The sequence below is a fragment of the Mustela nivalis genome, assembly GCF_964662115.1.
Source record: "Mustela nivalis genome assembly, chromosome: 6".
In the NCBI taxonomy this organism is placed as follows: domain Eukaryota; kingdom Metazoa; phylum Chordata; class Mammalia; order Carnivora; family Mustelidae; genus Mustela; species Mustela nivalis.
In genome coordinates, this window is record NC_139025.1 from 50,311,510 (window position 1) to 50,327,228 (window position 15,719).

Genomic DNA, 15,719 nt, shown 5'->3' on the forward strand with positions numbered 1-15,719 from the left:
GGAACAAATTGAGGATGTTTACTGTCATCATTTCTATCCAACAATTTCTATTCATTGAACCTAGCCAGTTCAATGAGGCAAAAATAAATAAACAAACAAACAAATAAATAAATAAATAGCTTCTCATATTGTTTAAAAATAATAATAATAATTAGATCATCACAACCCATGCAAAAACTAAAGATTTACTAAAATAGATATTCCAAAATTTTAATTGAAATTCTATCTTTTGTAACAGGTGTCAGCAAACTATAGCCAGGGGACCAAATATGGCTTGCCACATATTGTTAAAATTAGCTTCCATTGAAACACAACCATGTTCTTTTTGTTTATATATTACCATGGTTGCTTTTGCATTACAACAGGGAGAGTTGAGTGGTTGAGATAAAGACCTACAGCTTGCAAACCCTAAGCATAGTTACTGTTGACCTTTAATTTTTTTTTTAAAGATTTTATTTGTTTGAAAGAGAGAGAGACCTACAAGCAGGGGAGTGGCAGAAAGAGAGAGAGACACAACTTCCCACTGACCAGAGAGCCCAATGCGGGGTTCCAGGACCCTGGGATTATGACTTGTGCAGTAGGTAGACACTTAACCAACTGAGCTAGTAGGCACCCCTACTATTGACCTTTTACAGAAAAAGTTATCCAACTCCTGTTCTGTTCTGTACAATATATGCCATAATCATATCAATCAAATATAACTAATGAAAGAGATACCAAACTTCTCATGAGTTAGATATAGCATCCTTTTCTCTCTATACCATTTATTTTCATCCATGATATTCATATTAAGTCCCTGAACAAACTTAAGTCTAATATCTTATTATACTATGCCTAGCAATGTACTCTGGAAGAAATGATTAATGCACTCTGTTTCTTCACATTTTACTTATATTTTGGTGATAACATTAGGAATTTTTACTGGTGTACAAGGGACTCCAAAGGCATGAGGCTGGAGGAATTGCTGTTTCCTGAGAAGGTAAGTTGAGGTTCTGTAGGTAAATTGATTATTTGATGAATAGAGTTTTACCAGCTGGATAAGGAAGATGAGGTAACAAAGGCAGGGCATGATGTATCAGCAACAACCAGAGTATGAACATGCTAAAGCTTGGTGTCCTGTATCCTTCGCCTCTCACATTCCCACAGACCACTGCGCACACATATGCATAATCCTTCCTACAGCCACTTCATCCAGCTTCATTTGTAGTTTTACTACCTTATTTTTCATGGCCCTACCCTCTGTTTAATAAGTACAGGGACTTTCTTTTTAAGAAAAAAATGCCTTCTTTTATTTTAATCAACTCTGTGATTTAATTCTTTTTTTTTTTTTTTTCTCCTCTTAAAAGGGAAAGGGAAAGCTGTTCAGTTATCAAAAAAATTCAAATTCCTTTTCTTGGGTGGACTACCATCAGTGTGCTTTCATGCAGCAAATCTCCCAGGTCCTAGGAACCACTTCCAGACACTGAAGCTCTTTTTGGGTCAAAAGACTTCTCTGCCTCCAGGAACTCCAAATGCTTCTGTCTTCTTCGGAGGACTTCTGGAATAGGTCATAGATCTTTTGCTGCTCTGAATCCCTGTAGAAGTAGTCAGTGGCTTCTGTCATTTCTGAAAAATTGATCTCAGAAAGCCCAGATTCACTTAGAACTTTAATCTCTTGAATCAAGGGGCAAAGGTAGCATCAGTCTTGCCTCTCCCCACAAGGTAAAGGGTGCTCCCAGAGCTCCACTGTCCACAACAGTGTAGTCACTCCTCAGCCTGGGTCAGCTCTCTTGGCTTCCAAAGCAGTTCAGTGAATACCAGAAGGTCAGCTAGGGTAAGAGGAGGCCCACGTTGGTGGCAGTGATGGACAGCACAGCCATAGCGTGCCTCTCAGACAGCTGCAATTGCCAGCACAGATCTGTCAGGCTTCCTGTGGTTGCTTTGTTGTGATTATTTTTTTTTCTATTTGGTTCAGTTTCAGAAACACATTTAAAACTATGCATTACCCTTGGGGTGCCTGGGTGGCTCAGTGGGTTAAAGCCTCTGCCTTCGGCTCAGGTTGCGATCCCAGGGTCCTGGGATCGAGCCCTGCATTGGGCTCTCTGCTCAGCAGGGAGCCTGCTTCACCCCCCCCTCTCTCTCTGCCTGCCTCTCTGCCTACTTGTGATCTCTGTCAAAAAAATAAATAAAATCTTTAAAAAAACAAACAAACAAACAAACTATGCATTGCCCAAGCACATTGAATATAAGGAATTATAATTTAAACTATTTCTTTAAATAAAGCATTGAATCTTAAAAAAATACTTAAGCATCGCTTAAGGAGCCAAATCATAAGCTGGTTATTTTAAATACTATTTATGGTGGTATTTGAGTTCTCACTTTTGTTCAAGAAAGAAATGGGCATTGTACATGGCTACATGGTTTGATTGCAAAGATTAATTAATATTTGTTATCTGTGGTGATTCATAGTTTTCACAGAAGTCTTTTTCAAATCGTGACTCCAGCAAAAATTGTTATCTAATAATAAGGATATTAATTGGCATGCTGTTTAATAAATGAATTAATGCATAACATGTAGATAAATAAGGATAAAGAATTCTCATATTTTATCATCTATTTTTTATCATATACACTGCTGGTTTGTTCATTAAAGCCTCTGAAAAATACCCAAGACTATTGATTTGGTTCAACTCAATAGTTCCTAACCTCATATGATCATGGAAATCTTTTTGACTTTCCAAAGTCCTTTTTGACTTCAAAAAAAATGAAATTAGGAAACACAACTCTACTACTTTTTATTATCCATATTCCACAGTCTGTGGCTTTTAAGAAAAGTTTCTATTTTCTCTTACCTATTAAATGTATTTTTCCTGTTTCTACAATTCTTAAACCTTTAAGTTATTTTTCTTTTTAAAGATTTTATTTATTCATCTGAGAGAGAGAGAGCATGAGGAGGGTAAGGGCAGGGAGAGGGAGAAGCAGGCTCCTTGCTGAGGCTTAATCCCAGGACCCTGGGATCATGACCTGAGCTGAAAGCAGACATTTAACCAACTGGGCCACCCACATGCCCCCAAATTATTTCTTTCCATGCACTATTATTTTGTAAAACACCTGCTTGTTACATATTTATCAAAAGTAACTATAATTTTTGGAATTATATAGAATAAGATATAATTGCTTTCAATTTTTGTGTTTAACAAATTTTAGTGCATTATTTCATTATCCTCTTGCCAATTATAGTTATATAAATAACTTTATTTGCATGAGGCACATAGCAGTTTATTGGCTTAACTCCAGTTTTTGATTTGTTAGTTTTTTTTGTAAATAATCTTATTTAGGCAAGGGAAGCAGTCGTGAACCCGTGTGATTGGCCAGGAGCGTCGGAGGCGGGGCTCGTGCTCGGCGCGGTGGTGCTCGCGGTGCATCCCGAGCGCAGCGTCGTGGGCGCCGCCGCCTCCATGCTGAGTTTGCTGCTGAACGAGCCTGGGGCCAGTTCCACCAGCCTCAGAACCTCCTCCTGGCCTTGGTGGGGGAAGTGGGGGAGCTGGCAGAACTCTTTCAGTGGAAGCCCGATGAAGAGCCTGGCCCCCAAGCCTGGCCCCCCAGGGAACGGGCAGCCCTTCAGGAGGAGCTTAGTGACGTCCTCATCTACCTGGTAGCGTTAGCAGCCCGCTGCCATGTGGATCTGCCCCGAGCGGTGCTCTCCAAGATGGAACTCAACCGCCGGCGCTACCCAGCACATCTGTCCCGCGGCTCTGCCCTCAAGTATACAGACTTGCCCCATGGGGCCACCTCTGAAGACCAAGCTGTGGGGGCTGGAGACCGTGACCGTGAGTCCACAGGCCAGGCCTCAACCTAGAAACATGGGCACAGGACTTTGCAACCCAGCATGGCATCTGAGAAGCAGAGTATGGCCTGGCCATGGAAATTTGTTCTAGTCCTTTCCTAATGGATCGGGGACCTGCGGACTTCCTAAGGCCTGCGGCCCAAACACCTCCAGACAGCCTTCTGTTATTTTTTTCGCTCATTAAAAGTTTTGGTTAGCAAAAATTAAAAAAAAAAAAAATAATAATCTTATTTAGGCAAAAGGTATGTAGTAACATGTTAACAAAGAGAACTAGAAATATCGGAATATAGTATTTGATCAATAACGTTTAGTTAAATAACTACAGATTTTTCTCAATTTAAAATAATGGGTTGTTTTCTGTTTAGCCTTGTGTGGTACTCTTTAAGCAAGTTAGACAGATTAAAGTGATCCCCTTTTCATATTTTTAACCTAAGAAATTTTAATATCAATTCATGAACTCAATGAAATGCCTCAGTGAGCTCCTTGCTTCTCTGTTTCTCGTAATTCTCTAATGGACAATGGAGGCTCGAAGCTGATGGAAAGCAGCAGGTTTGGGACCAATTCCAAATTCCTGCCACTTCCTTTAGTTGTGTCTTTTCTCAGAACTTGGCCTTCTCTCTTAAGAGCTGTTTTCCTTTCAGAGCCAGTTTCATTTTCTCTTAATCCATTACTTTCTTCCCTCTCAGAGGCCTACCTATACTATTCTCTGATGAGTATCCAATTCCAAAGACTAGTGTCTGCTTAATAGGACTTACTCACTCCTATAAGTAAGGAAGACTTACTTACTCCTCAGGTCTTTTCTGTTCCCCTTAACTCCTTCCTAAATCCCTGCTGTCTTTTCTTTCTAAATTTTTACTTTCCTGGAATCTGAGTGGCAAGTTTCACTTACGAAGTGTCACAGAAATACAAACTTGTATTCATCCCTGGGTCACTTCTTTGCAGGTACAGTGGAATGTTCTGACTTCAGAAACAATCTGCCTTTTTAGAGGCCAGACATGATTCAGTCCTGTAATTCTTTAATTGTGTGGCTATTAGAGTTCACTTCTAACAGCTATGTGTACCCTTTCCTCCTTCTCCTCCTCTTCCTTCTTCCTCTTATTCCTCCTCTTCCTCTTCTTCTCCTTCTCATTCTACTTCTCCCTCTCTCTCCCTCTCCTCCTCCTTTTTCTTCTTCTTCTTTTTTTTTTTTTTTTTTTTTTTGGCTGAGTACAGTGTACAGTACTTTGTACATGACAAAGTAGGGCCACCCAAGCCCTTCCTTCTTCAAAAAACTGTGTAGAGGGGAATGATGACTTGGGGCAAGGACTCCCCAGCAGCTCTTCCTCTTCCTCTCCTTCCTCTCTTGCTCTCACTGTTCCTGGTAGTCCAGGGATCTCTCTCCTTGGAGGCATGTGGACCTTACAGTCCACCACCCAGGTGCTATAGCAAAATTAATTGTCATACCACGAAATGAGCCTGACAAAGTAGTTATTGAGGGCAATGCAGTCCCAGCATCAAGGGTGGAAGAGTGGATGTCATTGTTGAAGGTGCATGAAACAACCTGGTCCTCAATTAGCCCAGGATGCCCTTGAGAGGACTCTCTGATGCCTGCTTCACCATTTGGTGAATTTGGAAGCTTTTTCCAGGTGGCAAGTTGATCCAAGACTGACGCCTTGGGGATGGGCATATGGGGGCACTGAAGGCCATGGCGGTGAACTTCTCATTTAGCTCAGGAATGACCTTGCCTGTAGCCTTGGCAGTGTCAGTAGAAGCAGGGATGATGTTCTGGACAGCCCCTCAACCATCGTGGCATGGTTTCAGAGGGGCTGTCCAAAGTTGTATGGGTGACAGTGATGGCATGGACTGTGGTCATGAGTCCCTCCGCAATGCTGGAGTTGTTATGGATAGCCTTGGTCAGAGGGACCAAGCATTTGGTGGTGCAGGAGGCATTGTGACAATCTTGAGGGAGTTGTCATACTTTTCATGGTTCACACCCATTACAAACATGGGGGCATCAGCAGGAGCAGAGATAATGACTCTCTTGGCTCCACCCTTCAACTGAGCCCCAGCCTTCTCCAAAGTGATGGAGACTCCACTGGACTCCTCAACATACTGAGCAACAGCATCACCCCATTTGATATTGGCAAGTTCTCACTCTGTGAAGATATAGATGGATTTTCCATTGATGACCCATTTCCTATTTTCATCCTTGACTATGACATGGAATTTGCTGTGGGTGCAATCACACTGCAATATGTAGAACATGTAGTTGAGGTCAATGAAGGATGGCTGATGACAAAAATTTCCACTTTGTCAGAGCTAAAATCAGCCAGCCCTACTGACCAGGTGTTGAATCTGGCCAAATTTGTTTATTCCAACCTTCACTATTGTGTCTCAGGGATGCAACTTGTATTTCACCAGAAGATATAGCTGTCTGTTGAAGGGGAAGCAGAGAGCCTGGTCCTTTTCCTCTTATGTGAGTGTTTATTTCCTTTCATTTTTCTTTGTAGTTACCAAAATGATGCAGACTTGCCTTCCACAGTTTGCATTTTCATGCTGTTGATTGTTTCTTTTTCTGTGCAGAAATTTGTTAGTTTGCTATAGTTCTATTTCTTTATTTATGTTTTTATTGACTATAGTTTTGAAGTTATATCCCTGAAATCATTATGGAGACCAATGTCATGAAACTTTTACCCAAAGTTTTATTCTAGGAGTTTTAGAGATTTCTATCTTAAATTTAAATTTTCAATCCATGTTGAGTTGACTTTTGTGTATGTGTAATAATGGGTCTAATTTCATTATTTTGGGTGTGGATATCTAGTTTTCTCAACACAATTTGTTGAAGAGATGATATTTTCCTCATTTTGTATTTCTGGCACTGTCAAAAATCAGTTGGCCATATAAATGTGAGTTGAATAAATCATAATGTTGAAAATTGGAAATGCCCCATGGACAGTTCACCATCCTTTGACATAATATGTAAAATAGCACAGATTATCTCTTCCTTATCAATGTTCATTCTATCATCTTCCAGAAGTGTTCATAAATTGTATTTTATTCCTTATTTTATACATTAATAATATGCTTTTGAATGTATGATTTTTTTTATTTAATAGTATATTTTCCTATTTTACTGGACCATTCATCCATGTTTGTGTATCAGTAGGTGTCTAAAAATTTCTTTTCTATAGCCATCACTATATTTAGCAGGAGAAAATAAAAGGAAGTTTCATTCTAACCTTTACCTCTATAAAATTTTTAAATACTAATCTTTGAAAAAATGAATTAAGGCATTAATGAATAGAAATTTCTATTATGCTGAGTGAAATAAGTCAAGCTGAAAGAGTCAATTAGCATATGGTTTCACTTATTTGTGGAGCATAACAAATAACATGGAGGACAAGGGGAGATGGAAAGGAGAAGGGAGTTGAGGGAAATTGGAAGGGGAGGTGAACCATGAGAGACTATGGACTCTGAAAAACAATCTGAGGGTTTTGAAGGGGCAGGGGGTGGAGGTTGGGAGAACCAGGTAGTGGGTATTAGAGAGGGCACGAATTGCATGGAGCACTGGGTGTGGTGCAAAAACAATCAATACTGTTACGCTGAAAAGAAATAAAAAATTAAAAAAAAAAGAAATTTCTATCTGTGCAGACTAACAACTTACTAATAGCATATAAATATTGCTAGGTCACAGAGTTAGATTTCTATATCTTAGTGATTGTTTTTACTGTGCCTCCTCTGCTCCTCAATATTATTGTTGCTTTACTGTAGAAAACTTCAGAGACTTTTTCATGCCTCAGTACTTGATAAGTATGAGGATAGGTTATAAAATGGCCCTTTGAAACCTTAAAGCATTACATTTTAAAACTCATCTGTTGTATAATATATTGAGAGGAGCAAAATTATCCATGAAGGGGAAATGTTAAATTAAAGATATATATCACAAATTATCCATAAATTTGTTATGCTTTACTCAAAATAAAATATACCTCTTTCTTTTGTCCACATTCCAGAATATCCAAGATGTGATTAAAACTGGTGGATGTGTTTGCACCACATTCTGATTTTACCTGAATGAAAGTATATTTTGATGTCTTTTGCTATATAACATTGATTATAACTTAGAACTAAATAAACGTATTTTAAGCAACAACAAAATATCAATAAAGCTTTAAAGCAGAACCTTTTATTAGTTGGCTAAATAAAGTATAGGCAAATGGAAATTTTACTTGTACTTGTGGTAAACATATAATGTGCCATATATACTATGCACATAAACATACGTAGTAAGTCTGAATCACACTGTGAGCCCATTTAATAAGTTAATTACTAAGCCTTATTTTATACTTAGTAGAAACCAAATATATTGGTGGGGGCTGAAGTGTATCTACTGTCCATTTGCTGTCTTCAAGGAGCAGCCATTTTATTTGAGAGGTTAAGAAAGCAATAGAGAGAAGAACCCACTTCAATATTCATAACTGTAGTCCTGCTCCAGAAGATGATTATTCATCCTGACTGTGTTTAACTCAGGTGTGAAAAAATAATGTGTTTTCATGAAATATGAATAGAAGTGATATGTGTCACTTCTTGTCAGAAATTTTAAGAAATAAAAACTGATTTTCTATTATTCCTTTGTCCTCTGCTTAGAAAACTGTATATTCTGCAGCCCCAAATTATTCCATCATCCTGAACAATGTGTAGCAGACATACATTATAGGAAAGAAACGCACTTGGTTTTGAAGAACATAGAGATTTAAAAAAAAAAAATTAAAGATTTATTCATTTGAGAAAGAGAGGGAGAGAGCAAGCAGAGGGAGGGGCAGAGAGAGTGGGAGAGAGAATCTTAAGCAGATTCTACACGGAGGGCAGAGTCCACTTAGGGCTTGATCTCATGACCTTGAGATCTTGACCTGAGATAAAATCCAGAGTGTGATGTTTAACCAACTGAGCCACTCAGGCAGCCCAATAAGTATACCACTGAGATTTTAGAATTCTTAATACAGAATAACCAGGAACACCATAACAAATGAGATCAATGTGAAATACATAATCATTTTGAGTTCTTTATAATATTTTATATCTTTTTTCAAGTATCAAAAGAAACATGTTTATAGCAATAGATTTAAGTAACACATAGGTCTATGTTTTACCCTAAGATAAATATGATTATTTCTTTCCTTTATCCCAAGTTTACTCAAAAGCAAAACACAATGACTTAAAACTTATCTTTTTACTTAGATGCTATATTTATACAACTAGGTGCAAATACATAGGGTGTTTATTTATCCAATATTGCATCATATTCTTTATATTGATCTGCAACTTTTCCCTATTTCTCTCTTTTAAGGGATTTATGTGATTCTCCACATGAGATATTCAGTTACATGTCTTAGCATTGGTTCTTCCTATCAAGTATATAAGCCACTTTCTATAATATATTTTTATAGAAATTTATAATATTTAATAGAAATCTATAAAAATATTTCTCTGGGTAATCATGTATACATAATTCATATTTAAAATTCATATTTAGGGGCGCCTGGGTGGCTTAGTGGGTTAACCGCTGCCTTCGGCTCAGGTCATGATCTCGAGGTCCTGAGATTGAGTCCCACATCGGGCTCTCTGCTCAGCGTGGAGCCTGCTTCCCTCTCTCTCTCTCTCTGCCTGCCTCTCCATCTACTTGTGATTTCTCTCTGTCAAATAAATAAATAAAATCTTAAAAAAAAAATTTTAAATTCATATTTAAATATATAGGAATACATAGAGACTTTCCAATAAAATTGCACATATTTTATGATCTTCAAAGTTTAGAATGTCATCTGGGACGCCTGGGTGGCTCAGTTGGTTAAGCAGCTGCCTTCGGCTCAGGTCATGATCCCAGCATCCTGGGATCGAGTCCCACATCGGGCTCCTTACTCGGCAGGGAGCCTGCTTCTCCCTCTGCCTCTGCCTGCCATTCTGTCTGCCTGTGCTCACTCTCTCTTCCTCTCTCTCTGATGAATAAATTAAAAATCTTAAAAAAAAAAAAGTTTAGAATGTCATCATATAATTATTAAAATGACAGAATAGTTTTCTTATAGAGGCACCTGGGTGGCTCAGTCAGTTGATGATCTGACTCTTGATTTTGGCTCAGGTCATAATCTCAGAGTCATGGAGTTGAACCCCACATTGGGCTCTGCTCTCAGCTCAGACTCTGTCATTCTCCCTCTGCTCCTCCCCCCTGCTTGATCTTTCTTGCTTTCTTTAAAATAAATAAATAAGATATTTTTTAAAAAGAATAGTTTTCTTATCACCTTTGGGTGACATTTTCTTCTTGAATTATAATTTGATTCTTTCTGTAAAATTATGAGCAAGGCCTAAAGAAAATATGAATAACATGCTCTTTCCTACCATTGTTTAGCAAAAGTGTTAAAAAGTCTTGAAATTTGAAATAAGTTGTATTTTAAGAGATGAATAAAGGGTCGAGTGGAAAGCAAAAGGTAATTTTAATACTGTCTACAAATTATATCCTTTTACAGAAAACATTTCAGTTGAAACCATCATGTAGAGAAAAATTCACCAATAATACAAAGAAAAGTAGAAAGATCTGGATTAAAAATAACTTCTATTCATTTATATTAGAGAAGGTAAGAGTATTGAAAGAATGGACTGAGTTATTGAGAGCACCAATTAAGAAGCTAGAGTCAAATCCAGAAACTGGATTACAGAGTGCCTCATAAAGCAAGAGATAGAGGAAGGGCTTTAAAAATAAACAGGAACCATGAAAATAAAGATGAAATTCTAAAATTACATCAATAAAACACTTTAAAAACATGAAATACAGAAGATGGCAGAGGAGTAGCAGGCTGAGATGACATCAGGTAGCAGGAGTTCAGCTAGATAATAATCAAACCATTCCAAACACCTACAAATCCAATAGGAGATTGAAGAGAAGAGCAGCAATTCTACAAACAGAAAACTGACCACTTTCTGAAAGGTAGTATCTGCAGAGAAGTGAATCTGAAGCTACAGAAGATAGAACATGGGTGGCAGCGGGGGGGCGGGGGAGGGAGGACACGTCTGGGTGGCTCAGTGGGCTAAAGCCTCTGCTTTCAGCTCAGGTCATGATCTAGGGTCCTGGGATCAAGCCCCACATCAGGCCCTATGCTCAGAAGAGAGCCTGCTTCCTCCTCTCTCTCTCGGCCTGCCTCTCTGCCTACTTGTGATCTCTATTTGTCAAATAAATAAATAAAATCTTAAAAAAAAAAAAAAAAAAGAACATGAAATGGGGGAGGGGTTGGATCCCGGCAAGCAGCAGAGCAAGGGAGAACAAAATCAGAACTTTTAGAAGTCTGCTCCACTAAGGGCCTTCACTCCAGAGGCTAAGCAGGGGTGGAGCCCTGGGGGGGACAGTGTGGTGTCAGGTCCCACGGGGGCACAGAAGGATAAGGGGTGTCTGAGTATAGCACAGCTTGCAGGTATTAGAGCAGTTAAGCGGGCTACAGAGACAGAGCAGAGGAGTGAGTTCTCAGTTTGGGTTACCATAAACTGTGATCTGTGGCACAATTAGACCACTGCTCCTTGAGCAGGGTCCCCAAAATGGCAGATCCAGGGAGATGCCCCTGGAAGAGTGGCAGGGATCTGTTGGGTTTGGAGACTCCAAATGGGGCTGTGTGCCAGAGACAGAAATGCTCGGTCACAGGGCGGGTGAGATCGGAACATGGCTGGAGACCAGGGAGATGAGAGGATTGAGTACTTTTCTCCAAGGGTGCACTGAGGAGAGGGGCCCCAAGTTCTCAGCAACTCTGAGCCAGAGATTGGGAGGCCACCCTTTCAATTCTGTCCTCCAGAGCTCTATATAAAGTGTTCAGGGAACAAAAGCTCCCAAGAGAGAATCAGGAGCAGATTACTTAACACGGCCCCTGGCAAGGGTGGTGCAATTCCACCCTGGGCAAAGACACTTGAGAATCATTACAACAGACCCCTCCCCCAGAAGATCAGCAAGAAATCCATCTAAAACCAAGCTCATGGATCAAGGAGAACAGTGGAATTCCAGAGGAGGGGAAAGCAAAGCATGGAATTCATGGTTTTTTCCCCATGATTCTTTAGTCTTGCAAAGTTAATTAAATTTCTTTAATTTTATTTTTTATTCTAATTTTTTAAACTTTTACTCTTTCCTCTTTTAATGTTTTTTAACTAGTTAATCTTAATAATACTTTTCTTAAAAAAATATTTTTGAACCTTTATTATTATAGTCATATTTTATCCTTCATTCTATCTAACTTTATCTTTTGTATACACATAGGGTATATTCTTCTAAAAAAAATTGGCAACACCTTTTTTAGAATTTTTTAAAATTTTCATCTTTACAGTCATATTCCATCCCTTCATCATGTTTACCCTTATTTGTGTGTGTATGTATGTATATATATACATGTTTATATGTCCTTATTTGTCCTTATTTCTGTGTGTATGTGTATATACACATACATGTATACATGTATATATACAAATAAGGACATATATATGTGTATATATGTTTGTATATATACATATATGTGTATATATATATTTCATACACACAAAAATAAGGACAAATAAGGACATATATACATGTATATATATATATACATACACACACAAATAAGGACATATACATAGTTTTTCTTTAAAGTTTTGGGAGGTAATTTCTTCTAAGAGATGAAAAATTCCCAAAATCAAGTGGGTGGCTCTGATCTATTCACCAGTCTAATATATATATTTTCTTTTTCTTTCTTTTTTAAAAAAAATTTTTAAACTTCTTTGTACCCCCTTTCTTCTTCCTACAATTTGGGGTCTCTTCTGGTTTGATTAATGCACATTTTTCTGGGGTCTTTGCCACCATTTTAGTATCCTATTCTCTAGTTCGTATATTCTTATCTGGATAAATGACAAGGTGGAAAAACTCACCACAAAAAAAAAAGAACAAGAGGCAGTACCAAAGGCTAGGGACCTAATCAATACAGACGTTGGTAATATGTTCAGAATGATTCTCAAGGTGCTAGCTGGGCTCAAAAAAGGCATGGAAGACATTAGAGAAACCTTGTCTGCAGTATTAAAAGCCCTTTCTGGAGAAATAAAAGAACCAAAATCTAACCAAGCTGAAATTTAAAATAGCTATTAATAAGATGCAATAAAAAGTGGAGGTTCTTACTGCTAGGATAAATGAGACAGAAGAGAGAATTAGTGATAAAGAAGACAAAATGACAGAGAATAAAAAAGCTGAGCAAAAGAGAGACAAACAACTACTGGACCACGAGGGGAGAATTTGAGAGATAAGTGATACCGTAAGAAGAAACAATATTAGAATAATAGGGATTCCAAAAGAAGAAGAAAGAGAGAGGGGTCAGAAAGTATATTGGAGTGAATCATTGTAGAGAATTTTGATAATATGGCAAAGGGAACAAACATCAAAATCCAGGAGGTGCAGAGAATCCCCCTCAAAATCAATAAGAATAGGCCCATACCCCATCATTTAATAGTCAAATTTACAAGCCTTCGTGACAAAGAGAAAATCCTCAAAGCAGCCCAGGACAAGAGGTCTGTAACATACAATCGTCAAAATATTAGCTTGGCAGCTGACTTGTACACAGAGATCTGGCAGGCCAGAGAGAACTGGCATGATATATTCAAAGCACTAAATGAGAAAAACATCCAGCCAAGAATACTATATACAGCTAGGTTATCACTGAAAATAGAAGGAGAAATAAAAAGCCAACAGAACAACAACAACAACAACAACAAAAAACCCTAAAAGAGCTTGTAAACACCAAACTAGCCTTACAGGAAATATTGAAAGCAAAGAGAGAGCCTAAAAGTAGTAGACCAGAAAGGAACAGAGACAATATACAGTAATAGTCACCTTACAGGCAATACAGTGGCACTAAATTCATATCTTTCAATAGTTACCCTGAATATAAGTGAGCTAAATGCCCCAATCAAAAAACACAGGGTATCAGAATGGATTAAAAAAAATCAATATGCTGTCTATAAGAAACTCATTTTAGACACAAACACACCTCCAAATTTAAAGTGAGGAGGTGGAAAACAATTTACCATGGTAATGGACACTAAAAGAAAGCTGGGGTAGCAATCCATATATCAGGTAAATTAGATTTTAAGCCAAAGACTATAACAAGAGATGAGGAAGGACATTATATCATACTCAAAGGATCTGTCCAACAAAAGATTGAACAATTTTAAATATCTACATCCCTAACATGGGAGCAGCCAACTATATAAACCGATTAGTAACAAAATCAAAGAAACACATTGACACTAATACAATAATAATAGGGGACTTTAATATTCCCCTCACTGAAATGGACAGATCATCCAAGCAAAAGACCAAGAAGGAAATAAAGGCCTTAAATGATATACTGGACCAGATGGAAATCATAGATATATTCAGAACATTCCATCCCAAAACAACAGAATACATATTCTTCTCTAGTGGACATGGAACATTCTCCAGAATAGATCAAATCCTGGGTCACAAATCAGATCTCAACTGGTACCAAAAGATTAGGATCATTACCTGCCTATTTTCAGACCACAATACTCTGAAGCTAGAACTCAATCACAAGAGGAAATTTGGAAAGAACCCAAATACATGGAGGCTAAAGATCATCCTACTAAAGAATGAGTTTGTCAAACTAAAGAATGAATTTGTCAAACAGGAAATTAAAGAAGAATTGCAAAAATTCATGGAAACAAATGATATGAAAACACAACTGTTCAAAATCTTTGGGAAAGAGCAAAGGCACTCCTGAGACGAAAAGATATAGTGATAACAAGCCATTCTCAAGAAACAAGAAAGGTCTCAAATATACAACCTAACCCTACACCTGAAGGATTCTGACAAAGAACAACAAAGAAAGCTAAACCGTGTAGAAGAGAAATAAAGATCAGAGCAGAAATCAGTGAAATAGAAACACAAAAAACAATAGAACAAATCAATGAAACTAGGAGCTGGTTCTTTGAAAGAGTTAATAAGATTGATAAACCCCTGGCCAGACTTATCAAAAAGGAAAAAGACCCAAATAAATAAAATCATGATGAAAGAGGAGAGATCACAACCAACACCAAAGAAATGCAAACAATTATAAGAATATATTATGAGCAAGTATACACCAGCAAATTTGAGAATCTGGAAGAAATTGATTCATTCATAGAGACATTTAAACTACCACAACTGAACCAGGAAGAAATAGAAAACCTGAACAGACCCTTAACCAGTAAGGAGATTGAAGCAGTCATCAAAAATCTCCCAAAAAACAAGAGCCCAGAGTCCAACGGCTTCCCAGGGAAATTCTACCAACCATTTAAAGAATTATTCCTATTCTCCTGAAACTGTTCTAAAAAATAGAAATGGAAGGAAAACTTTCAAACTAATTTCATGAGGCCAGTATTACCTTGATCCCAAAACCAGACAAGTACTCCATCAAAAAGGAGAATTAGAGACCAATATCCTTGATGAACACAGACACGAAAATTCTCTTTAAAATACTAGCCAATAGGATCCAACAGTACATTAAAAGGATTATTCACCAAGACCAATTGGATTTATTCTTGGGCTTCAAGGTTGGTTCAACATCTGCAAATCAATCCATGTGATACAATACATTGATAAAAGAAAGAACAAGAACCATATGACACTTTTAATAGATGCTGAAAAAAGCATTTGACAAAGTACAGCATCCTTTCTTGATCAAAACTCTTCAAAGTGTAGGGATAGAGGGTACATACCTCAACATCATCAAAGCCATCTATGAGAAACCCACTGCGAATTTCATTCTCAATGTAGAAAAACTGAGAGCTTTTCCCCAAAGGTCAGAAATACAGCAGGGATGTCCATTATCACCACTGCTATTCAACATGGTACTAGAAGTCCTAG

The 15,719-nt window shown here is 37.9% G+C and overlaps 2 pseudogenes across 2 annotated transcripts in view; one reads left to right on the forward strand and one right to left on the reverse strand.

The window, feature by feature from the left end:
• Window positions 1-1,046: 1,046 nt before the first annotated feature.
• On the forward strand, window positions 1,047-4,049 carry LOC309866580 (dCTP pyrophosphatase 1 pseudogene; annotated as a pseudogene). Its single transcript has 2 exons — window positions 1,047-1,051; window positions 3,355-4,049. The product of its transcript is annotated as a dCTP pyrophosphatase 1 pseudogene (transcript).
• A 1,207-nt stretch (window positions 4,050-5,256) lies between these two features.
• The window catches only part of LOC309866581 (glyceraldehyde-3-phosphate dehydrogenase pseudogene), an 83,461-nt pseudogene continuing 72,998 nt past the window's right edge, over window positions 5,257-15,719 (reverse strand). The window contains exon 3 of the transcript in view: window positions 5,257-6,189. The product of the transcript in view is annotated as a glyceraldehyde-3-phosphate dehydrogenase pseudogene (transcript). The remainder of the gene's footprint in view (window positions 6,190-15,719) is intronic.